Source organism: Oreochromis aureus, linkage group 3 (assembly GCF_013358895.1).
Source record: "Oreochromis aureus strain Israel breed Guangdong linkage group 3, ZZ_aureus, whole genome shotgun sequence".
In the NCBI taxonomy this organism is placed as follows: domain Eukaryota; kingdom Metazoa; phylum Chordata; class Actinopteri; order Cichliformes; family Cichlidae; genus Oreochromis; species Oreochromis aureus.
The window spans coordinates 67620471-67646189 of NC_052944.1; the positions used below are offsets into that span (position 1 = coordinate 67620471).

Here is a 25719-nt window from a genome sequence, read left to right on the forward strand (position 1 = left end):
AGAGCCACTTGGACCCGGTTTCCACGCAAAAGAAAACACTGGGAGCCGCAAATACTTTTTGAAATCTGAAATGAAGATAACACTGTATATATTGTTTTTTACCTTTGTGCTTTGTGTGAACAACTAAAGTAAGTAAGTAAAGTTTATTTATTAAGCGCTTTTCACAGACAGGCAGTCACAAAGCGCTGTACACAAAGATTCAAATAAACAATACAATCAACAGACATTATACACAATGTAAAAGATCAAATGTAAACTAGAAAGTGCATTTTCTGAAGAAACTGCAGTGTGAATGCTTGAATCTGAATGTATGCGCTGAAATGAATTAATTGCTGAATTTAAGTTAAAAATTTTGAATGAGATGAAAAAAACTGAATTTTTAACCTGAAAACAAAAGTGCTAAAAGCTCACGTTCACAGAGAAGAAGTTGAAAAATAGCTGAACATGTTTAAAATGTAAATTAGAAAAAGATGAGTAATGACAAAAGAAAATTTAGTCAGAAAACCTCTGAATGAATATCAAAAGTTCATATTCTTCTAATCACTTAAAGACTGGAATTATGTATTATAAATCTCTAATTCGTAAAAAAATAAAATAAAAAGTAAATGTAAAAACAAATGTGTTGAATTGAACTGAAAAGATGAACAAACATTCTGGAGAAAATACAAGCTTTAATATACAGCATAATGTTTTTCAGACATATACACATGTGTATGACATGTTTAATGATATTACATACATCAATTTGTTTTGTATGTCATAGAAAATAACATAAAAATCTTAAGTAATATTTTACAGCTTCTTTCTAAAAAGGACTTAAATTAATTCAACAAATTTTTTTTTGCAAAATAGAATAAAAATCATTTTAAAAAGAGACGTTTGCAATGTTTTAAGGTGTTAATAATCTGATCCTGTCATGTGTCTGTTCAACTTTAGTTTCTGGAAAAGACTCCATTCTTAAAGAACAAATTACAAAATAATAAACAAATAAAATTCAAATTAAAGTAGCTTTTTTTTGTTAAACACTTCACAGGAGAGTAAATAAAAATAACTAAATTAAATAACTAAATAAAAATAATAAGCAACATATGAAATACATGAAAATTCAACTTTTAAAACCACAATCCTGAACCTTTAAATTGTGTTGGTTTCTTAGAACATGGCTGAACAGCTGTTTCTATCGGTCTACTTAATCCACTGATCTGTCTACACATCTTTTTATTACTCATTCTTTTTTATGTTTTAATGTAAACAGTGTCCACACAGTGGTAAAAGAGAACTGTATAGAGATTTTTGAGTAAACTCAAATGAAAGCCTAAGGTGGTGACACAGTTTAACACATGTAAATAATTAAATAAACACATTAGTCCTTTTTGTGAACATGGATAAATAAGCATCATTAGTTTACAGCATTGTTCAGCCATGCCACTAAATGCTTTTTAACACAGTGTTTTAACCTGGGCTCAGACACTAAGTCCAAAATTTAGTTAATCCCTGACTATGAGTTGTGTTTATGACTAATTATTATACACAAGGCTTTATCTATCTGAACTCTAAGGACACAAATATGAAAAAACCTATACTTACCAGCTGATACCCCACGTTACACACTAGGTGTGCCATGTGACCTGAAACTTTGGTACAAACTCATCATAATCATTCTGTTAACACTGTTTTTTAACACTGTTTGTGTTGCTTTTCAGCAGTTTAAAATGTTTTAGATTGGATTACATGGAATGAATTTGAGTTCTCTTGGGGTTTTTTGTGTGTGTTTCGTTCTTAGCAGATTTTTTTTACATAATGTAGAATTTCAGTTACCACATTTCTGGTCATATGACATCCCAAGTGTCCACTTAAAACAATCGCCACAGTTAATTCAACATTAAAACAAAATAAAAATATGTTAAATAAATAAATTAAGGTTTGCTCTGTGATGAAATATTAAATAAGCATACATTGTACAGAGCATTAACAATGAAAAGAATCCTTCAGCCTGTTGATCAGAGAGACGCAGTCATTATGTCCATTTAAAACCTGTAATCAAAGAGCACAACGTTTCTGTGAAACTATAAAGTCCCATATGATCCTCATCATGTCCAGTGACTTCAGAGTGGATCCTCCCTGTCATCCGGCCAGTGTTTGATGTGTGGCAAGCAGCACAGAAGCAGGATAGCTGAGGACTTTAAAAGAAGAGCAGAAAACAGGAACATATGTAGTTGTAAATGTAAATATCAGTGATACTTGTCTTGTCAAAAGGAATAAAATAATGAAAATGTTAACTTACACACTCATTTAGGGAGGATCTTGACACTGCACAGAGGAGGCACAGTCAGTCTGACAATGATGGTGATCTCCAGGGATGTTTTCCTGCAGCAACATTCCTGCCGACTGGCCATATGATCCAGAGTAGTTGGTTTGTAAGGAACAGAAAGGTGTATATGTTAGGTAGTGTGCACTTAGAGCTGGTCCTAAGAAACAAACACATCCTGTAATAAACTGAATACCTTTAGTAGTGCTGCTGCAAATATAAAGCCCTTCTATCATGTGTGGTTTCAAAGGTGTTTTGGAGGCTCAGTCACAGAAGCTGTGCAGTCTGTTCAGTCCTGAGTGTCTCAGCTCTGAAGGGGATGGATCACAGAGGGAAACACCTGAGTACAGACGTTAATATACACTCAAAATAACACTCCTAAGGTCAAGTGAAAACACAATTTAAATGCTTTACAAATAATTAATACATGTTTTCATGAAAATAATGTCATTAACCCTTTTTGTTGTGAGTAAATCTCACCGACTGCTTGTGGGACAAGCTAGAAGGAAGACTTATCACAGAATCTCTCCTGTGCTCCAGATGTGAAGTCTCACGCTCGGATTGTACGGCGATGAAGATGGTGATGATGAAGCCTCTCTGATCTGTGGCATTACAGTTTCTGGCTGCTATGTGCTTCACACTGTTGGATTTTACATGTGAAGCTTGGAGAAGACACAGGAGGACTGTGTCTCTCTTAACAAAAAAAAAAAAAAGAAAAAAAAAAAGAAACCTAACAACCTCCCACTGCACCCCCCCATTCAACTCCCACCTACCCACTCCACTCAACTCCCCAGCCTCACACCATCCAATGTCTATACAAATGTAGGGTATCAGCTGGTAACAAAAAGCAAGTGTAACATATGTAGTACATATGTGACACTGCTGAAACATTTCTGGACAGAAATGTGCAGTTATCAGCCAGTGCATTTATCATCCCAGACCCAGACCCACCCTGATAAATGCACTGGCTGAAACATGATAAAAGCTCATAAAAATGTATGTTTCATCGAAAGATTTGTCCAAAAATATAATCATATACTTTTGAAAAAGTTTAAAGATTATAACAAAGCAAAATCAATAACATTTTTGTAAATAGTATTTCAAAATAGAGGCACAGATAAACTGGCTTAACTGTCATTATTGCTGTAATTAGGTTTTTCTTTTTCTTTTTTTTCTTTTTTAAAAAAAGCAACCGTTAGTCTGTGTTGTTCTCAGAAACAATGAAGAAGCTGTTGAACATTTATGTGTTGTGTAGGCAATCCTCTGGTCCACCCTCCCTCCCTCCCAGCCACAGTGAGACTGGGGCAGCCTGGCAGGATTTTGAAGCCTGGCTGAAGAGAGGATATGCCTACACTGTTCGTTTTAAACTGGTATATTTGATTTTTCTGACATTCATAGATTACTGATTTTTAGATTTTCTGTGATAAATAAAATTGTCATCTTTTACTGATATCATTACTTAATTCATTTAATTGTATTTTATGTAAAAAATTCAAACATTATACTGCAATGCAGGGCATTTTTTCTTAAGTCAACTTTTAAATATCACTCTACTTTCTTAAGTCATTCAAAAATATAGAAATTACTTACTGTAGTCAAAGATCTAGATCATGAATCATCACAGGACAATACACAGTATACAGGGTCATGGTAACTATGGTAGGTCTTCATGACTCCAGAATGGAGACATCGCTCTGGCTGAGAAATGAAAATTAGGTCAAGCAGTGTGTTCTTCTCTGTGGTAGGGGCAGTGATGACCTGTGCGTATCCCCTAGACTCAAACAGCTTCAGGATTGGTTTGTTTGCACTGGATAAAACATTCTCATTAAAATCACCACACACTATGATGGGATGACAGTCCATGATCTCTAATGAGTCTAATAGGCTTACCAGGTTTTTCAGGAATGGCCTCAGAGTGTAGTCTGGAGGTCTGTACACAACTGCAATCAGAGCACTGACTGGTGCTTCAACCTTTAAAGCCAGAAATTCAAGGTCAGTTACATTATGGATGTACTGTTTTTCATGCACTTGAATGTTACTTTTCACATAAACAGCAACTCCACCACCACTTCTGTTTGCCATCTGGGGAAAGTTTGTGTAGGACAGGTGTCTGTTGCGTTTAAACAAATTATAATTTTCCAAGTGGAGACTCTCTGCGACAAAGGAGCCCCGCAGGTGTGTTTCTGTTAGGCACAAAACATCTGCTAGACACAATTCATGGTGACTCTTGATGTCATTAATGTGAGCTGGCAGTCCCTCTGTATTATGATGAACAATGGTGAAAACGTCTGACCTGCTCAGTGTTTGCCTCACGTGTAGAAGAGGCATCATGTCATCAAGGTTGGCTTGTCTCATGTTCTCAAGCGCTGCAGTGATTTCTGGGTTAGTGAATATTTTTTTCTCCTCCATATCAAGAAGATACAGTCCACTGAGAGACGTCACTCTACTGACAGCTACGTAGGCCATGCCGGGCTCAAAAATGCTCTTAAGAGAGACAACAGCTGATGTGGTTGTCATACCCTGTACCTTATGTATTGTACATGCAAAGGCCAGCTTCACTGGGAACTGTCTTCGTACCACTCCTTTCTGCTTTAGATTCTCCTCTGCTCTCTCAATGTACACCATGTCGTCTGCTGGTGTGCGGTTATTCTTTCCAGATGTCTCATTATCCATTTTAAGTCCAAGCTTGATGATATGTTGGTCATTTTCAGAGTAAATTACTCGAAGTAATTTTCCAAAAGCTCCATTAACCAAACCATTTTGTATGTCAATGTTTCTGGTGAGCATGACACGAGCTCCTTCTGCAACTTTCAGTGTGTCTGGTAACTCATTTTTACCTCCTTTGAATGGTCTGTCTTGTAGTGCCATTCTGCCAGTTCTAGGATCTTTTCTATAATCATCTGCATGGATGTCAATGATATGAGTATGGAGCAGAGCCAGTGTTGCAGAGTTGTGTGCATCCACTTCTTTATTAGTTGCAAAAATGTGCAACGCATCAGTCGGACAATGGGCTGGTTCAGTTATGGCCTGTGACAACAAATTTCTATCTGCTTCGCAAAGCTCATCCAACTTTCCTTTCACACGAATTCTGTTCAGCATCTCAGCAAAGACAACATCATCTTTCTGACGCATAATCTCAGTCAGAGTGATCATCTGAAAATGCTCCCGCCACAGGTCAATCTCAGACGGGTCGTGCACACAGAGAGGTTTAGACTGTCGCACTGGGGGTAGCTGATAGAAGTCTCCAACAGCAATGACTGACATGCCTCCAAAGGGTCTCCGAGTCCCTTTGATCTGTTTGAGTCTTGCATCTACATATGCAAAGAGATGTCTTGACACCATAGACACTTCGTCAATGACGATTATTTCAGCATTCAAAAGTTCTGATCTGACTTCATCCAGCTGATTGCCAAGTCCCTGAATGGGAGGTTTTAAGCTTCTCGGGAGCTTGAGAAGAGAATGCAGTGTTGTTCCAGAAATGTTAAATGCTGCAGTCCCAGTGAAAGCAGTTAACAGGACAGTGGGTTTTGATATATCAACGTCGTCTGAATGTCTGGGCACTTTGCTCAGTATCTTAGATGCTTCTGAGTAGATGCATTTGATAAGATGTGATTTTCCTGTTCCAGCACCACCATTAATATAAAAGAAAAACTGCTCTGGATTTAGAGCACAGACTCTTTTAATGCACCAGTCTCTAACTGCATAAAATATGCAGGCTTGCTTCTTATTCAGATTCTGAAACATCTGACGTAACAATGTGGGATCAATAGCAGGGGGTTCCCTGATGGCTCTGACTTCTGTTGAAGCATCAGCCTGACGGCTGTAGTCGGGCACATCTTCCTGTTCATTTTCATTGTCTCGCTCTCTTTCTTGTTCAACAAGTGGCAACCTTACGAGATCTGATTCAGGTGCCAGATTACACCATTCATCAGTCACACCTCTGTTCTGCTCATATTCCTCAACAGCGCTCTCGATCTCCTCACTGTTTTTCTCATATTTCTCTCTGTTTCTTTTGACAATGTGTTGCACGTATTCAAGACGGTCAGTACCTGGTAGCTGTACACAGCCAGCACCATAGAAAGCCTGATAGGTTGGCAAAGATGGCGTTTTCAGTTCGTGGTCTGAACGATGAGGAAGGTACAGTTTAAGCAGTCTTCCGTAATATTGCTCTGGATGTTTTTCTTGTGAGCAGCGGTGAAATCTGATGATAGCAGGCTTATCGTTTTTGCGCCTTTGCACAAATCCCATCTCATTGAGAAGGGGCAAAACATCTTTACCTTTTGTCTGTTGGCCATAGACAATCCTGCAAGTAGCAGCAAAGTCTGCCATGCACATCTCCTCATACTCTGGTGTTTCAGGTCTGGCTTTGTATTTGTCATTCAAAGATGTCATCCAAACATTGGAAGACTCAGGTGTTGTGTTGTCCAGAACTGACAGGGGACGACTCATTTTCACAGGATTATCATCAGTTGGAATGAATATTACAGCACGTGAACATTGCTTCATGTGAAGACCACATGCACGAGCAACACACTCCTGTGCACTGATCTCTCGCTTCTTTGAATATGCCTGCATGACGGCTCTCATTTCATCGCACTCATTTACACTGTCCTTATGGGAGTTCTCAATGACAGTTTTCAGGTACTCAGATAGCCCGCCCTCTTTTTTTGATATATATTTCATTAAATAATTTGCTGCGCCGAAAGCATCTAGAACAAAGCTTATGTCGATATTACTGTTCCAGGCTTCAAGCAGATGTGGATTATAGCCGTTTATCCAAGAGTCTTTTGGATCACGCTTTAGTATGATCGTACTCCTCGTGTTCATTTTATTCAGGTATCGCTCATATTCTGCATGCGTCAACTTGCATCTTGCCAAGAGCTGCTCTAAACTCATGGAAGGAGTTTCAGGTTCATTCAGCAGCTGGTTCAGTGGTCTGAGCTTGTTCTTTGCTGTTTCTACCTCCAGTTCATCATCCTCACTGGGTCTTGTGATCATTGTCTCATTGCAGGGTGGTTTAGGAAAACCAAAACGGCACCGGAGCTTAAACTCCTAAAGCACGCCTCTTGTGTGGTTCTTACTGTGTTTTTGCACTTCTGTTACTTTCTTGTACAGTTCAGGTTGTTTATGTGGATCAGGCAGCTGAGCTGTGATGTATTTGTTTATAAAATCAACAACAGTTTGATCATCATCCTCCTCAAACACAGGAGCACCTTCTACCCACAGGAGACAGTGTATGTGTGGGCTTCCTCTGTGCTGAAACTCGACTCTGTAAAAGTAGTCAATGACTTTGCCAAGTGGCTCTGCAGGAGATAAGAGTAAATCTCTAAATAATGCTTCAACTCTCTTGTCAAACATGCGCATTGTTGTTACAGGATTGCTTCTCAGGATGTCACACTTTGCTGACCAGTCGAGACCTTCAAAATTCACTTGTTCACCTTGCTGCCTTGTTATTGCCTCAATCACTTCAGGCCAGCGCATTTCAGCAGCTGAAAATGTGCAAAAGAACGTGGGAGTTCCCAACTGTCTGATCATGGCAAAAAGATCTCTTGTTGTTTTCTCCCAATAGGCTGGGGTTCCTCTCAGAGGCTGCATGAATCTCACTGCGTCTTTATTTCGCACCAGTTTCTCCACCTCATGTTTATCTTGTAACATACCTGAGGTTATTTTTCTCCCATCTCTGGTCAGAGGCTTTGCCTTTCTTAACTGTATTGTCATGCTGGAAGTAGCCAAGTGTATTTCAGTCACAAACTGTGCAAAGAACAAATAGTTTGTGTCTTTGGCAAAACGATCATCAATGCAGAAAAGCCTTGATTTGAAATACCCACTGGGGGATACTTTGATCAGCCTTCTTTCATCAAGTGTGTTTTGGCCTGTAGGAAACTGGACAGGGAAGGCCATGGCCTCCAGTTTAGGTGTTTTGAAAAAACTTATTGGATTGTTTCGCTCTGCAGGAGCAACAGAGTAGATTCCTTCACTGAAACATAATATCTCCTCAGCCACATCAGGGGGCTGCAAACAGGACTCGAGTGCAAAACCACCATTAGTCAGCCCATCTTCTTGCTCTGAATCATCTCTCATCTGTTCACGTGGTTGTTCACCATCACAGGGTAACGTGTCAATATTCTGTTCATTTTTATTTTGTGCTTCACTCAGTGCATTTTTCTCACAGCTGTCAATTTCCATTAAATCAGCCTCATCATAATCGTCCTCATTCATGTTTTCATCATCATCCTCCTCATCATCTTCATCAGGAAGTGTTGGATCACACAGCTCAGCATCATCTCTGATGCTCACATCCTTATACTGTGGATGAATCTGCTTCAGTTTATGCAGTGCTTGCACAAGTTTAGACCAGCTCACAGTCTGAAACAGCTGATGACCTTTGTAAGACAAGCGTCTCTTCAGTTTAACTCTCATCACCTGAGAATTAATTCTCAATCGAGGCAATGCTTCAACAGTTTCCTGTACCTCTGATGGGACACAGACCACATTTCCTCTAATTGCTCTCTGTTTGCCTTTGGGAAGAGGAATGATCTTGGCAAATGGTATGCACTTGGCTATGAGATGTCTCTCCAGTATGTTGAGATCAGACAGTTCAGGTGGAATATCAGCAAGATCCAGTTTATTGGCAACAGCAAGTGCTGGCATGGATCCATTTTTAAGATGATTGTGGCAGGTGTGACAAATCCACTCTCTCTTTCTCTCATCAGGCACATTGCACTGCTCATTTCTGCAGTTTTCATCACAAACATGAACAAACTTTCCTGTCAAACATGTTGCAACCACATGTGGGTTTTTGACATAATTTGACCTTGTGCAGGGTCGCACTTGGTTTGGAAATGAAGCCTTGAAACACACAGTACATGGGTATGATGGTCCAACTTTGATTTGTGATTTGAACACAGATATGGCCTCGTTGATCACACTGTTGTCACTCTCTTGGGTTTGTCTGTTCACCCATCTGTATTTCCTTTTTATTTTCATGGCACATCTCATGTTGTGCATAATCCTAAATGCAAGATTACTTTGATACCTGTCTCGCATTAGTTGTTTCATTAGTTGTCTGTGTCTTACTCTGAATGCATTGTCACGTGCATAACGCTGAGTCACTCGAGATCTCTGTCTCTCTCTGAATTCTGGGCTCTCTTGATACCTTTTAGTGATATAGCTTTTTTGTTTTTGTCTAAATTCAGCATTGTCACAGTAGCGTCTTTTAATATATTGTTGTTGTTTCTTTCTAAATTCATCGTTCTCACAGTAGCGTCTTTTAATATATTGTTGTTGTTTCTTTCTTACTGTAGCATTCTCAGAAAAACGTCTTTTAACATATTGTTTTTGTTTCTTTCTGAATTCATCATTTTCACAGTAACGTCTTTTCATGTACTGTTGTTTTTTCTGTCTAACTTCAGGATTGTTTTTATATGCCTCGTTTGTGCAAGATTTTTTCTTTTCTTTGTACTCTTTGTTTGAAGCATACTTTTGTCGTTCTTTGCTTTTTTGGTTTTCTTTTCTCTGATTTCTGGGTTTCTCTGATGCCATTAATCTTCTTTTCATTTTGTGCCTTTGTTGTTTATTAACTTTTTTCAGTTTTTGTAAAACTATATCAGAAAGATCACAGGCAGCAACATTTGTTATTGCAGCATTTGATTGACATGAAAAAGCATCATTCGATGGAAAAAAATTTAATTCACTGCATAGTGCTTCAGTTGGTATATTAGGAGGTTCATTCTGATCTTCATATGATGTGAACTGAGTCATGTGGACTTCTTTTTGTTTCACCAGTGGCGCACAAATGGACATTTGACAAAAGATGTTCTCAGTCAGATCAGTGGTTGTGTTTCTCCTTGGAGTAGAGGGGTTTGCTTCATCAACAGTTGTATCAGAGTGAGTAGGTGCCACAGCAGTGGCAGCTGTTGGTCTGCAGACTGTGTCTCTGATAGTATCACTTAGGTTGACTGTGCTCATACTGTAAAACTGCACAGGCTTCAGCTCATAGTTACAAGAAGGTGATATCTCCATCATTTGATAAGAATCTTGTAGCCTCTTAATCATGTCACTGAGGAGTGTAAATCTCAGCATCACAGCTGTACCACGATTACGTGACTGTAGTAATAGAGAAAGACCACTGGGTGTTCTGGAGTGTGGATCAAAGAAACCATATTTGCCTGATGTGGATCTGAACACTGCGATACACAATCCACTCATAATCAATAAGGCATACTGCACATCTGACAACAGGCAGCTCAGTCCTGCTTCTAAGCTGAGAAAGGTATCTACTGCTTCCTCTGGAGGTTCTTCAAATGTCCCATACCGGGAAGGCTGTGTCATGTCGACATGATACATAGACCTGCGAGCATAAACTTTGTCAGGCAGCTCATCGGTTGCCAAATGAATACTCTTGGGGAATCTTTTCTTTGCCTCTTTGTACATCACATCACCTTTATCCAAGACCAGATTAAGGTCAGCTGTAGTCATTTTTTCATTCTCATGAAGGAATGCAAGAAATGTGAGTGAATTACATGTGCACTGCTTGTTTCTGGAGTCTCCATATTTAGGATGTGCCTGGCTGTGAGATGCACAGACATGTGTTACAGAGGGCTGGTTTTCAAGGTTCACTCTTTCTGCATGAGATGGTCCTCCCACATCACTGTGACAGCCTCTTTTCAAAAAATCAGCATAACCCACCTGTGGGGCACTTGACACCTCATGTTGTTCATTAAATTCATGCTGCAGTCCACTCTTTACAGCATCAGCATAGCATACCTGTTGTACATGTGCAGGAACATGTTGACCTGCCTGTTTGACACTGTCAGAATTGGTCTTTGCAGACACACTGTCTTCTGCAGAGCTCTGAGGAAAATCAAACTCAGTCTGTTCACATATTGGTACACTGTGAAACTCATGGAACTTCTTCCAGCGTTGTTTTGCAGCTTGTGACTTTTTCTGCTTCCTTGGCATTTTCACACACCTGCAAGTGTTTCTTAGTCTTCAGAAAATATGTTCACAAGATAAGAGTGGCACACACCAGGAGATGTTGTCTTTGTTTTTATATTTCAGTTTTTATTTGTCTGAAACAGTTGTCTTTCGTTTGACAGTTTGTTCTTCAGTCGAGAGAATATTATGCACTCTCTTTATTGGCTTGGCACAACTTAGCAGCAAGCCCAAAATGAAAAACAGGTAGAGAGAAAATCTAGAAGAGACAACAGGCAGAGCAGGAGACACACGGCTGGGAAATCACAATCAAACCGTGAATTAGAGTTTTCTTTGTTTGTTCAGTTTGTTCTCAGGTAGAGGCAATATATGCACTCTTTATTGCTTTAATGGCTTGGCATTTTTCAGCAGCAAGCCAAGAGTGAAAAACAGGTAGAGAGAAAATTTAGAAGAGAGAACAGGCAGAGCAGGAAAGACACAGCTTTGAAATCAAACCGTAGAGTTTTCTTTGTTTGTTCAGTTTGTTCATAGGTTGAGGCAAAATATGCACTCTTTATTGCTTTATTGGCATGTGCATTTTTCAGCAGCAAGCCAAAGAGTGAAAAACAGGTAGAGAGAAAATTTAGCAGAGAGAACAGACAGAGCAGGAGAGACACGGCTTTGAAATCAAACCGCAATAAGATTCTTGGTTTGGCAAAATTTCTCACAAACCACAGGGTGAAATACAGATGGAAAGAAGGCAGAGACAACAGGTGGAGTAGGACAGAGGATAGAGGGGTTGGGGGGTTGGGATGTGAGAGAGAAGACTGGAGATCTGGTCCTTGTTCTTCTTCTGCACACTGTGAACAAAACACAAGAAAAAAAAATAATTTTATTAAAATGATATCACATGGTAATTGTATGAACTAATTGTGACTACTGAAAAAGGACAAAACAAATATTCAAGCTAAACTGTTGTCGGCTGCCATGTGCAAAAAGTTGCATAATTGGGCACTTTTTAAAAGAATAAATGTTTAATTAAATTCAGCAATAATGTTTTAAATACAAATAATCATCATGAATCATTAACTAATCACATGTAGTGGGACTACAGAAATGTACGAAAAAAATATTTTAGCCCAATTGTTAAGCTGCACTTATGTGTATTTTTTATAAAATTGTGTTTAAAGGGTCTAGCACAAAGATTGAACCCATCACTTTACAGCTTATATTAGTCAGATTATTTTTTTATTTTGGTCTACTTCTCTTATAGTATGTGCACACCTACCAGGCAAAGCACAGGTGTCAGTCAAGTTCCTGAAAGTGTAAGACGAGAAATAATATGTTAATTGTGTGTACAGTGTTATCAGACTAACAGAAATACAAAGCCCACACGACATGATACACTGAACTTATAGTCAGCAGGGTAATTATAGAGTAATATAGCACACCAGCTGATACAGCAGCCATTTTATAATTCAAACTAATTAACTGAAGTATTTCCACTTATGTAAGGCTACTGTTAGACTGTTACTAGCCTTAGCATTGCTGCTAGCGGTAGCATTCCTGCTAGCGTTAGCACTTCAGTTAGTGTTAGCACTGCTGCTAGCGCTAGTACTCTTATTGTTAAAACTGAGCCACAATGGCACTAATAAAGCTCATTTGTTACTTTTGTCTCACTGACCGCCAATAAATATCACAGGAATATCACAGGAATATTCTTTTTTTCAGTTAACAACTGCTAAAGCTAGTGTTAGCACTATAGCTAGCGTTAGCATTGTTGCTAGCATTAGCATTGACGCTAGCATTAGCATTGAAGCTAGCGTTAGCACTGCTACTAACAGCAAAAGTCATAAAGCACTCTTACTGTTAAAACTGAGCCACAATGGCAATAATAAAGCCCATTTGTTACTTTTGTCTCACTGACCGCCAATAAATATGACAGGAATATCACAGGAATATTCTTTTTGTCAGTTAACAACTGCTAAAGCTAGTGTTAGCACTATAGCTAGCGTTAGCATTGTTGCTAGCATTAGCATTGAAGCTAGCGTTAGCACTGCTGCTAACAGCAAAAGTCATAAACCTATATAAATGATAGCGAAGGTTATTCTTTTTTTGCTTTCTTTATTCTTTGAACTCTGTTGAACTTTAAAAAGACTTGATATGTGAGTTTAAATGTCAAACATGTATTTTTACCATCATAAAAATAAAACAGTGCTATACTGAGTATATTGTACTTACCACAGCAGAGAGCAAAGCGGAATGACGACAGTGGTACAGTGATGAGTTAAAGACCGATGAGGCGTTCAGGTGGTGCTTGGAAATTTGAGCATCAGTTTGAACAACAATATTGAGCATAAACATTTCTCTGTCATACAGAGACAGAGAAAAAAAATACACAAGCCTCATCAGGATACAAATTGATACTTTTTCCTGAGTATAAGCGAATGAGTGACATACAGAGAAAGAGGGCAACTGGCATTAAACGAGCAAATAAAAAGTATGTCATCTTGAACTGTTTTATGGGTTTTATTTTAAGACTACTTTGTTTTTAGTCTGTATAGTTTATCTCCCCACGAATACACTCAGAGATATTAAATGAGAATAGATTATTTAAAATGTGGGAAAATCCACTACAGACAGGTAGATGCTGTGAGCTTTAATGATCCAGTCAGAAATTATTTTATTAATTAATTATTAATTAATTTAAAGTCATCAACTGACTCCAACTGCCCAGATCTAAAAAAAAAACCTGTGTGCAGAAGACAAGTCCACCAATACACAATCAGCTTGAATTTAACAGGCCAATGAGAATGCTCTATTCAGTTGGCCTATACTAACTACTGACATACTGTTAATCTGTGGCAAAACCCTGTCAAATCTGACTTATTGTACCTGTTGACTTAATCTAACTCCAACTGCTTAGTTGTAACAGAGATTTTTAAGATGAATCTTGGCAGAGTGGCAGAGAGAGCTCGTTAAGCAGGCAGGTGTGAGCCTGGTTGCTATAGTGACTGCACCCAATGGCTCCATACACATGACACAGACATGCGCCTCACTTGTGCTCCTTAAAATGAACAGAAAAGTCAGCCTGAAACAAATCGTTCCCAAAAGAAAACGACAACTTGTATTGACAAAATTCTTTCACCGTGAGCGACAGCAATGTCTAGTCTACTGAATTCTCAGTTTTCATGCCTGTGGAGTTTATTATGTGGACGTGGTGACAATGTAAAGACAGCATGCTCTTCTGATTTTCAAACGAACTTTCTGAGCCATTTTAACATTAGAGTCTATGGAGGAGTTGGAGGGAGGAGGCTGTGCTTTGTGACATTTATGAAAGAACCATAACACCTAGTACAATAGTAAACACATTGGATGAAAGAGGACAGCGATGGCTACGTTTTGAGGGTAAAATCAGACCTGTAGAGCAAACGCTGTGGACACAGCAGCAGTTTTAAAAAAGATTTTAAGATTAATTTTTTCGCTCCTCTCACTCTAGCAGTTGGGCTGTCTCACTCTAGCCCCAACATTCCGTCCCATACACACCCATTATAAACTCTGAAACGGCTGAAAAAACATCATGAAACTTAAACTGGAACTGAAGAAAAAGTATAACACATATTGAAAAGATAAATACAAGTTGAATAGTTGAATGTCTTGTCTTCGTTTTAAAGTTTGAATGGTGGATCTACGTCAATGTATGTGGAAGTAGTAGGAGTTTAAAAATGAGTAAGTTGAATGATGATTTGAAGGGTCTCCCCATTGAAATACATGGGAAATTTTTGTTGAAAAAAGTTGAATAAAATTAAAAATATAAATGTTAAAAATGAGAAAAATAGAAGCAGTCGTGTCCAAATGAAGAGGAATCTAACGGTGTTTGAATGGTTTTTCTAAGTTGAACGGTTTTGAAGGAGTAGGACTACAAAAAACGTACGGAAGAATAAAATATAACTAGAAAGTGCATTTTCTGAAGAAACTGCAGTGTGAATGCTTGAATCTGAATGTATGCACTGAAATGAATGAATTACTGAATATTAAGTTAAAAATGTTGAATGAGATGAAAAAACAAAAACAGAATTTAACCTGAAAACAAAAGTGCTGAACTGCTAAAAGCTGAAGGTTACACAGAAGAAGTTGGAAAAAAGCTGAAAATGTTTTAATTGTAAATTAGAAAAACCTACGAAGTGAGAAAAGAACATTTAGAGTCAGAAAATATCTGAATGAATATTAAAAGTTCATATTCTTTGAATCACTGAATGACTAGAATGTGATCCCTCCAGTTGGATCCACACAGTTTAAAAAGTTTAAATCTCTGAGCTTTGAAAGACACTGTGTTGTAAAAAGAACAACGATGGCGATGTTTTGAGGGTAAAATGATGGCTGTAGGGCAAACACTGTGGACACAGCAGCAGTTGAAAGAGAAGTGTTTAAGATGAATCTTGGCAGAGTGAGGGACAGAGCTCATTAGGCAGGCAGGTGTGAGCCTGGTTGCTATAGTGACTGCACCCAATGGCCCCATACACACGCAGACATGCACCTCACTTTTGCTGCTTAAAATGAACAGAAAAGTCAGGCCGAAACAAATCGCTCCCAAATGAAAAGTATAAGTCGTATTGACAAAATTCTTTCACCGTGAGTGGCAGCAATGTCTAGTCTACCTAATTCTCAGTTTTCATGCCTGTGGAGTTTATTATATGGACGTGGTGACAGTGTAAAGACAGCCTGCTCTTCTGATTTTCAAACGAACTTTCTGAGCCATTTTAACATTGGAGTCTATGGAGGAGCTGGAGGGAGGAGGCTGTGCTTTGGTGACATTTATGAAAGAACCATAACACCTAGCACAATAGTAAACACATTGGATGAAAGAGGACAGCGATGGCTACGTTTTGAGGGGTAAATCATACCTGTAGACGAAACGCTGCGGACACAGCAGCAGTTTTAAAAAAGATTTTAAGATTAATTTTTTCGCCTCCTCTCACTCTAGCAGTTGAGCTGTCTCACTCTAGCCCCAACATTCCGTCCCATACACACCCATTATAAACGCTGAAACGGCTGAAAAACATCATGAAACTTAAACTGGAACTGAAGAAAAGTATAACAGATATTGAAAAGATAAATACAAGTTGAATAGTTGAATGTCTTGTCTTTGTTTTAAAGTTTGAATGGTGGCTCTATGTCAATGTATGTTGAAGTAGATACAGTTTGAAAATGAGTAAGTTGAATGAGGATTTGAAGGGTCTCCCCATTGAAATACATGGGAATTTTTTTTGAAAAAGTTGAATAAAATTAAAAATATAAATGTTAGAAATGAGAAAAATAGAAGCAGTCATGTCCAAAAGAAGAGGAATCTAATGGTGTTTGAATGGTTTTTCTAAGTTGAACGGTTTTGAAGGAGATACAGTACAAAAAACGTACGGAAGAATAAAATATAACTAGAAAGTGCATTTTCTGAAGAAACTGCAGTGTGAATGCTTGAATCTGAATATATGAACTGAAAAGAATTAATTGCTGAATTTTAAGTTAAAAATGTTGAATGAGATGAAAAATACAGAAATTTTCACCTGAAAACAAAAGTGCTGAACTGCTAAAAGCTGACAAGCACAAAGAAGAAGTTGGAAAATAGCTAAAAATGTTTTAAATGTAAATTAGAAAAACCTAAGTAATGAGAAAAGACTATTTAGAGTCAGAAAACATCTGAATGAATATTAAAAGTTCATATTCTTTGAATCACTGAATGACTAAAATATGATCACTCCACTTGGATCCACACAGTTTTAAAGGTTTACATCTCTGAGCTTTGAAAGACACGCTGTTGGAAAGAGAAGAACGATGGCTTCATTTTGAGGGTAAAATGATGGCTGTAGGGCAAATACTGTGGACACAGCAGCTGTTGAAAGAGAAGTGTTCAAGATGAATCTTGGCAGAGTGAGAGACAGAGCTCGTTAGGCAGGCAGGTGTGAGCCTGGTTGCTATAGTGACTGAGCCAGGGGCTCCATACACACGCACACAGACATGCACCTCACTTTTGCTGCTTAAAATGAACAGAAAAGTCAGGCCGAAACAAATCGCTCCCAAATGAAAAGTACAGGTCCTATTGACGAAATTCCTTCACCGTGAGCGGCAGCAATGTCCAGTCTACCTAATTCTCAGTTTTCATGCCTGTGGAGTTTATTATGTGGACGTGGTGACAGTGTAAAAACACCATGCTCTTCTGATTTTCAAACGAACCTTCTGAGCCATTTTAACATTAGAGTCTATGGAGGAGTTGGAGGGAGGAGGCTGTGCTTTGGTGACATTTATGAAAGAACCATAACACCTAGTACAATAGTAAACACATTGGATGAAAGAGGACAGCGATGGCTACGTTTTGAGGGTAAAATCATACCTGTAGACCAAACACCGTGGACACAGCAGCAGTTTTAAAAATATTTTCAGATTAATTTTTTTCGCTCCTCTCACTCTAGCAGTTGAGCCTTCTCACTCTAGCCCCAACATTCCGTCCCATACACACCCATTATAAACTCTGAAACGGCTGAAAAAACATCATGAAACTTAAACTGGAACTGAAGAAAAAGTATAACAGATATTGAAAAGATAAATACAAGTTGAATAGTTGAATGTCTTGTCTTCGTTTTAAAGTTTGAATGGTGGCTCTATGTCAACCTATGTTGAAGTAGATACAGTTTGAAAATGAGTAAGTTGAATGAGGATTTGAAGGGTCTCCCCATTGAAATACATGGGAAATTTTTGTTGAAAAAAGTTGAATAAAATTAAAAATATAAATGTTATAAATGAGAAAAATAGAAGCAGTCATGTCCAAAAGAAGAGGAATCTAACGGTGTTTGAATGGTTTTTCTAAGTTGAACGGTTTTGAAGGAGATAGAGTACAAAAAACGTACGGAATATAGAAAATAGAATAATAAAGATTACAACAACAATACTGTGAATGCTTTTACAAGCATTCACACTAATAATAAAGATTATAAGAACAATACTGTGAATGCTTTTACAAGCATTCACACTAATAACTAGAAAGTGCATTTTCTGAAGAAACTGCAGTGTGAATGCTTGAATCTGAATATATGCACTGAAAAGAATTAATTGCTGAATTTTAAGTTAAAAATGTTGAATGAGATGAAAAATACAGAAATTTGCACCTGAAAACAAAAGTGCTGACAAGCACAGAGAAGAAGTTGGAAAATAGCTGAAAATGTTTTAAATGTAAATTAGAAAAACCTGAGTAATGAGAAAAGACTATTTAGAGTCAGAAAACATCTGAATGAATATTAAAAGTTCATATTCTTTGAATCACTGAATGACTAAAATATGATCCCTCCATTTGGATCCACACAGTTTTAAAGGTTTACATCTCTGAGCTTTGAAAGACACGCTGTTGGAAAGAGAAGAACGATGGCTTCATTTTGAGGGTAAAATGATGGCTGTAGACCAAACACTGTGGACACAGCAGCAGTTGAAAGAGAAGTGTTTAAGATGAATCTTGGCACAGTGAGAGACAGAGCTCGTTAGGCAGGCAGGTGTGAGCCTGGTTGCTATAGTAACTGCACCCACTGGCTCCATACACACGCAAGCACACAGACATGCGCCTCACTTTTGCTGCTTAAAATGAACAGAAAAGTCAGGTCGAAACAAATCGCTCCCAAATGAAAAGTACAGGTCCTATTGACGAAATTCTTTCACCGTGAGCGACAGCAATGTCCAGTCTACCTAATTCTCAGTTTTCATGCTTGTGGAGTTTATTATATGGACGTGGTGACAGTGTAAAGACAGCCTGTACTTCTGGTTTTCAAACGAACCTTCTGAGCCATTTTAACATTAGAGTCTATGGAGGAGTTGGAGGGAGGAGGCTGTGCATTTGTGACATTTATGAAAGAACCATAACACCTAGTACAATCGTAAACACATTGGATGAAAGAGGACAGCGATGGCTACATTTTTGAGGGTAAAATCAGACCTGTAGAGCAAACGCTGCGGACACAGCAGCAGTTTTAAAAAATATTTTAAGATTAATTTTTTGCTCCTCTCACTCTAGCAGTTCAGCTGTCTCACTCTAGCCCCAACATTCCGTCCCATACACACCCATTATAAACTCTGAAACGGCTGAAAAAACATCATGAAACTTAAACTGGAACTGAAGAAAAAGTATAACAGATATTGAAAAGATAAATACAAGTTGAATAGTTGAATGTCTTGTCTTCGTTTTAAAGTTTGAATGGTGGCTCTATGTCAACGTATGTTAAAGTAGATACAGTTTAAAGAGGAGTAAGTTGAATGAGGATTTGAAGGGTCTCCCCATTGAAATACATGGGAAATTTTTGTTGAAAAAAGTTGAATAATTTTAAAAATATAAATGTTTTGAATGAGAAAAATACAAGCAGTCATGTCCAAAAGAAGAGGAATCTAACGGTGTTTGAATGGTTTTTCTAAGTTGAACGGTTTTGAAGGAGATAGAGTACAAAAAACGTACGGAAGAATAATAATAAAATAGAACTAGAAAATGCATTTTCTGAAGAAACTGCAGTGTGAATGCTTGAATCTGAATGTATGCACTGAAATGAATTAATTGCTGAATTTTAAGTTAAAAATGTTTAATGAGATGAAAAATACAGAAATTTGCACCTGAAAACAAAAGTGCTGAACTACTAAAAGCTGACAACCACACAGAAGAAGTTGGAAAATAGCTGAAAATGTTTTAAATATAAATCAGAAAAACCTAAGAAATGAGAAAAGAAAATTTAGAGTCAAAAAACATCTGAATGAATATTAAAAGTTCATATTCTTTGAATCACTGAATGACTAAAATGTGATCCCTCCACTTGGATCCACACAGTTTAAAATGTTTACATCTCTGAGCTTTGAAAGACACGCTGTTGGAAAGAGAAGAACGATGGCTTCGTTTTGAGGGTAAAATGATGGCTGTAGAGCAAACACTGTGGACACAGCAGCTGTTGAAAGAGAAGTGTTCAAGATGAATCTTGGCAGAGTGAGAGAGAGCTCGTTAGGCAGGCAGGTGTGAGCCTGGTTGCTATAGTGACTGAGCCAGGGGCCCTATACACACGCACACAGACATGCACCTCACTTTTGCTGCTTAAAATGAACTGAAAAGTCAGGCCGAAACAAATCGCTCCCAAATGAAAAGTACAGGTCCTATTGACGAAATTCTTTCACCGTGAGCGACAGCAATGTCCAGTCTACCTAATTCTCAGTTTTCATGCCTGTGGAGTTTATTATATGGACGTGGTGACAGTGTAAAGACACCATGCTCTTCTGATTTTCAAAGGAACTTTCTGAGCCATTTTAACATTGGAGTCTATGGAGGACTTGGAGGGAGGAGTCTGTGCTTTGGTGACATTTATGAAAGAACCATAACACCTAGGACAATAGTAAACACATTGGATGAAAGAGGACAGCGATGGCTACGTTTTGAGGGTAAAATCAGACCTGTAGAGCAAACGCTGCGGACACAGCAGCAGTTTTAAAAAAGATTTTAAGATTAATTTTTTTGATCCTCTCACTCTAGCAGTTGAGCTGTCTCACTCTAGCCCCAACATTCCGTCCCATACACACCCATTATAAACTCTGAAACGGCTGAAAAACATCATGAAACTTAAACTGGAACTGAAGAAAAAGTATAACAGATATTGAAAAGATAAATACAAGTTGAATAGTTGAATGTCTTGTCTTCGTTTTAAAGTTTGAATGGTGGCTCTATGTCAACCTATGTTGAAGTAGATACAGTTTGAAAATGAGTAAGTTGAATGAGGATTTGAAGGGTCTCCCCATTGAAATACATGGGAAATTTTTGTTGAAAAAGTTGAATAAAATTAAAAATATAAATGTTAAAAATGAGAAAAATAGAAGCAGTCATGTCCAAAAGAAGAGGAATCTAACGGTGTTTGAATGGTTTTTCTAAGTTGAACGGTTTTGAAGGAGATAGACTACAAAAACGTCACGAAATATATAATAAAATATAATAATAATAATAACTAGAAAGTGCATTTTCTGAAGAAACTGCAGTGTGAATGCTTGAATCTGAATGTATGCACTGAAATGAAATAATTACTGAATATTAAGCTAAAAATGCTGAATTAGCTGGAAAATACAGAATTTTTAACCTGAAAACAAAAGTGCAGAACTTTTGAAAGCTAATTTTCATACAGAAGTTGGAAAATAGCTGAGCATGTTTACAATGTAAATTAGAAAAAAATGAGTAATGACAAAAGAAAATTTAGAGTCAGAAAACCTCTGAATGAATAACAAAAGTTCATGTTCTTCTAATCACTTAAAGAGTGGAATTATGTATTATAAATCTCTAATTCATAAAAAAAATAAAATAAATAAATGTAAAAACAAATTTGTTGAATTGAGCTGAACAAATGAACAAACATTCTGGAGAAAATACAAGCTTTAATATACAGCATAATGTTTTTCAGACATATACACGTGTATATCATGTTTAATGGTATTACATACATCAATTTGTTTTGTATTTCATAGAAAATAACATAAAAATCTTAAGTCATATTGTACAGCTTCTTTCTGAAAAGGACTTAAATTAGTTCAACAAATGTTTTTTTTTTTTCAAAATAGAATAAAAATCATTTTAAAAAGAGACGTTTGCAATGTTTTAAGGTGTTAATAATCTGATCCTGTCATGTGTCTGTTCAACTTTAGTTTTTGGCACAGACTCCATTTTTAAAGAACACATTACAAAATAATAAACAAATAAAATTGAAATTAAAGTAGCTTTTTTTGTTGAACACTTCACAGTAGAATAAATAAAAATAACTAAATGAAAATAATAAGCAACATATGAAATACATGAAAATTCAACTTTTAAAACCACAATCCTGAACCTTTAAATTGTGTTGGTTTCTTAGAACATGGCTGAACAGCTGTTTCTATCGGTCTACTTAATCTTCTGATCTGTCTACACATCTTTTTATTACTCATTCTTTTTTATGTTTTAATGTAAACAGTGTCCACACAGTGGTAAAAGAGAACTGTATAGAGATTTTTGAGTAAATGCAAATGAAAGCCTAAGGTGGTGACACAGTTTAACACATACAAATAATCAAATAAACACATTAGTCCTTTTTGTGAACATGGATATATAAGTATCATTAGTTTACAGCATTGTTCAGCCATGCCACTAAATGCTTTTTAACACTGTGTTTTAACCTGGGCTCAGAAACAAAGTCCCAAATTTAGTTAGTCCCTGACTTTGAGATGTGGTTATGACTAATTATTATACACAAGGCTTTATCTATCTGAACTCTAAGGACACAAATATGAAAAAACCTATACTTACCAGCTGATACCCCACACTACACACTAGGTGTGCCATGTGACCTGAAACTTTGGTACAAACTCATCATAATCATTCTGTTAACACTGTTTTTTAACACTGTTTGTGTTGCTGTTCAGCAGTTTAAAATGTTTTAGATTGGATTACATGGAATGAATTTGAATTTTCTTGGGTTTTTTTGTGTGTGTTTCATTCTTAGCAGATTTTTTTTTACATACTGTAGAATTCCAGTTACCACATTTCTGGTCATATGACATCCCGAGTGCCCACTTTAAAAAAAAAAATCCCACAGTTAATTCAACATTAAAACAAAATAAAAATATGTTAAATAAATAAAGGTTTGCTCTATGATGAAATATTAAATAAGCATACACTGTACAGAGCTCTAACAATGAAAACAATCCTTTAGCCTGTTGATCAGAAAGAGGCAGTCATTCTGTCCATTTAAAACCTGTAATCAAAGAGCACAATGTTTCTATCAAAAAATAAATTCCCATATGATCCTCATCATGTCCAGTGACTTCAGAGTGGATCCTCCCTGTCACCCGGCCAGTGTTTGATGTGTGGCAAGCAGCACAGAAGCAGGATAGCTGAGGACTTTAAAAGAAGAGCAGAAAACAGGAACATATGTAGTTGTAAATGTAAATATCAGTGATACTTGTCTTGTCAAAGGGAATAAAATAATGAAAATGTTAACTTACACACGCGTTTAGGGAGGATCTTGACACTGCACAGAGGAGGCACAGTCAGTCTGACAATGATGGTGATCTCCAGGGATGTTTTCCTGCAGCAACATTCCTGCCAACTGGCCATATGATCCAGAGTAGTTGGTTTGTAAGGAACAGAAAGGTGTATATGTTAGGTAGTGTGCACTTAGAGCTGGTCCTACGAAACAAACACATCCTGTAATAAACTGAATACCTTTAGTAGTGCTGCTGCAAATATAAAGCCCTTCTATCATGTGTGGTTTCAAAGAAGGTGTTTTGGAGGCTCAGTCACAGAAACTGTGCAGTCTGTTCAGTCTTGAGTGTCTCAGCTCTGAAGGGGATGGATCACAGAGGGAAACACCTGAGTACAGACATTAAAATACACTCAAAATAACACTCCTAAGGCCAAGTGAAAACACAATTTAAACACTTTACAAAGAATTAATACATGTTTCCATGAAAATAATGTCATTAACCCTTTTTGTTGTGAGTAAATCTCACCGACTGCTAGTGGGACAAGCTAGAAGGAGGACTTATCACAGAATGTCTCCTGTGCTCCAGATGTGAAGTCTCACACTCTGATCGTACGGCGATGAAGATGGTGATGATGAAGCCTCTCTGATCTGTGGCATTACAGTTTCTGGCTGCTATGTGCTTCACACTGTTGGATTTTACATGTGAAGCTTGGAGAAGACACAGAACTGTGTCTCTCTTAACAAAAAAAAAAAAAAAAAAAGATACCTAACAACCTCCCACCGCACCCCCCCCCACACACACACACATTCAACTCCCACCTACTCACTCCACTCAACTCCCCAGCCTCACACCATCCAATGTCTATACAAATGTAGGGTATCAGCTGGTAACAAAAAGCAAGTGTAACATATGAAGTACATATGTGACACTGCTGAAACATTTCTGGCCAGAAATCCAGAAATGTGCAGTTATCAGCCAGTGCATTTATCTTCCCAGACCCAGACCCACCCTGATAAATACACTGGCTGAAACATGATAAAAGCTCATAAAAATGTATGTTTCATCGAAAGATTTGTCCAAAAATATAATCATATACTTTTGAAAAAGTTTAAAGATTATAACAAACTGAAATCAATAACATTTTTGTAAATAGTATTTCAAAATAGAGGCACAGATAAAATGGCTTAACTGTCATTATTGCTGTAATTAGGTTTTTCTTTTTCTTTTTTTCTTTTTTAAAAAAAGCAACCGTTAGTCTGTGTTGTTCTCTCAGAAACAATGAAGAAGCTGTTGAACATTTATGTGTTGTGTGGGCAATCCTCTGGTCCACCCTCCCTCCCTCCCTCCCAGCCACAGTGAGACTGGGGCAGCCTGGCAGGATTTTGAAGCCTGGCTGCAGAGAGGATATGCCTGCACGTTCGTTTTAAACTGGTATATTTGATTTTTCTGACATTCATAGATTACTGATTTTTAGATTTTCTGTAATAAATAAAATTGTCATATTTTAATGATATCATTACTTAATTAATTTAATTGTATTTCATGTAAAAAATTCAAACATTATACTGCAATGCAGGGCGTTTTTTCTTAAATCAACTTTTAAATACCGCTCTACTTTCTTAAGTCATTCAAAAATATAGAAATTACTTACTCAAAGATCTAGATCACGAATCATCACAGGACAATACACAGTATACAGGGTCATGGTAACTATGGTAGGTCTTCATGACTCCAGAATGGAGACATCGCTCTGGCTGAGAAATGAAAATTAGGTCAAGCAGTGTGTTCTTCTCTGTGGTAGGGGCAGTGATGACCTGTGCGTATCCCCTAGACTCAAACAGCTCCAGGATTGGTTTGTTTGCACTGGATAAAACATTCTCATTAAAATCACCACACACTATGATGGGATGACAGTCCATGATCTCTAATGAGTCTAATAGGCTTACCAGGTTTTTCAGGAATGGCCTCAGAGTGTAGTCTGGAGGTCTGTACACAACTGCAATCAGAGCACTGACTGGTGCTTCAACCTTTAAAGCCAGAAATTCAAGGTCAGTTACATTATGGATGTACTGTTTTTCATGCACTTGAATGTCACTTTTCACATAAACAGCAACCCCACCACCACTTCTGTTTGCCATCTGGGGAAAGTTTGTGTAGGACAGGTGTCTGTTGCGTTTGAACAAATTGTAATTTTCCAAGTGGAGACTCTCTGCGACAAAAGAGCCCCGCAGGTGTGTTTCTGTTAGGCACAAAACATCTGCTAGACACAATTCATGGTGACTCTTGATGTCATTAATGTGAGCTGGCAGTCCCTCTGTGTTATTGTTAAGAGATTTTCAAATGTTTCAAGTATTATTCCCACTTGCATTTGTACGTTATTGAAAGCTTATCTTTAATTTCAGTGTTAATAGTTGTTTACCCATTTATTCTTTCCATTTAATTGTATTTAATCGATATTTACTGCTTCACTAGAAGTGAAGCTGAAGTAA

General features: G+C 37.5%; 3 long non-coding RNA genes across 3 annotated transcripts; all 3 read right to left on the reverse strand.

The window, feature by feature from the left end:
- Positions 1-1997: 1997 nt before the first annotated feature.
- Positions 1998-2552, reverse strand: LOC120439354. Its single transcript, XR_005612584.1, has 3 exons — positions 2505-2552; positions 2285-2388; positions 1998-2180 (listed from the first exon to the last, which is right to left on the reverse strand). It is a non-coding gene; the product is annotated as an uncharacterized LOC120439354 (long non-coding RNA).
- Positions 2553-11832: 9280 nt separating this feature from the next.
- LOC120437394 lies at positions 11833-13494 on the reverse strand. The gene is made up of 3 exons (XR_005611085.1): positions 13463-13494; positions 12510-12538; positions 11833-12081 (listed from the first exon to the last, which is right to left on the reverse strand). It is a non-coding gene; the product is annotated as an uncharacterized LOC120437394 (long non-coding RNA).
- Positions 13495-22923: 9429 nt separating this feature from the next.
- On the reverse strand, positions 22924-23777 carry LOC120437395. The gene is made up of 3 exons (XR_005611086.1): positions 23469-23777; positions 23249-23352; positions 22924-23144 (listed from the first exon to the last, which is right to left on the reverse strand). It is a non-coding gene; the product is annotated as an uncharacterized LOC120437395 (long non-coding RNA).
- Positions 23778-25719: the final 1942 nt, after the last annotated feature.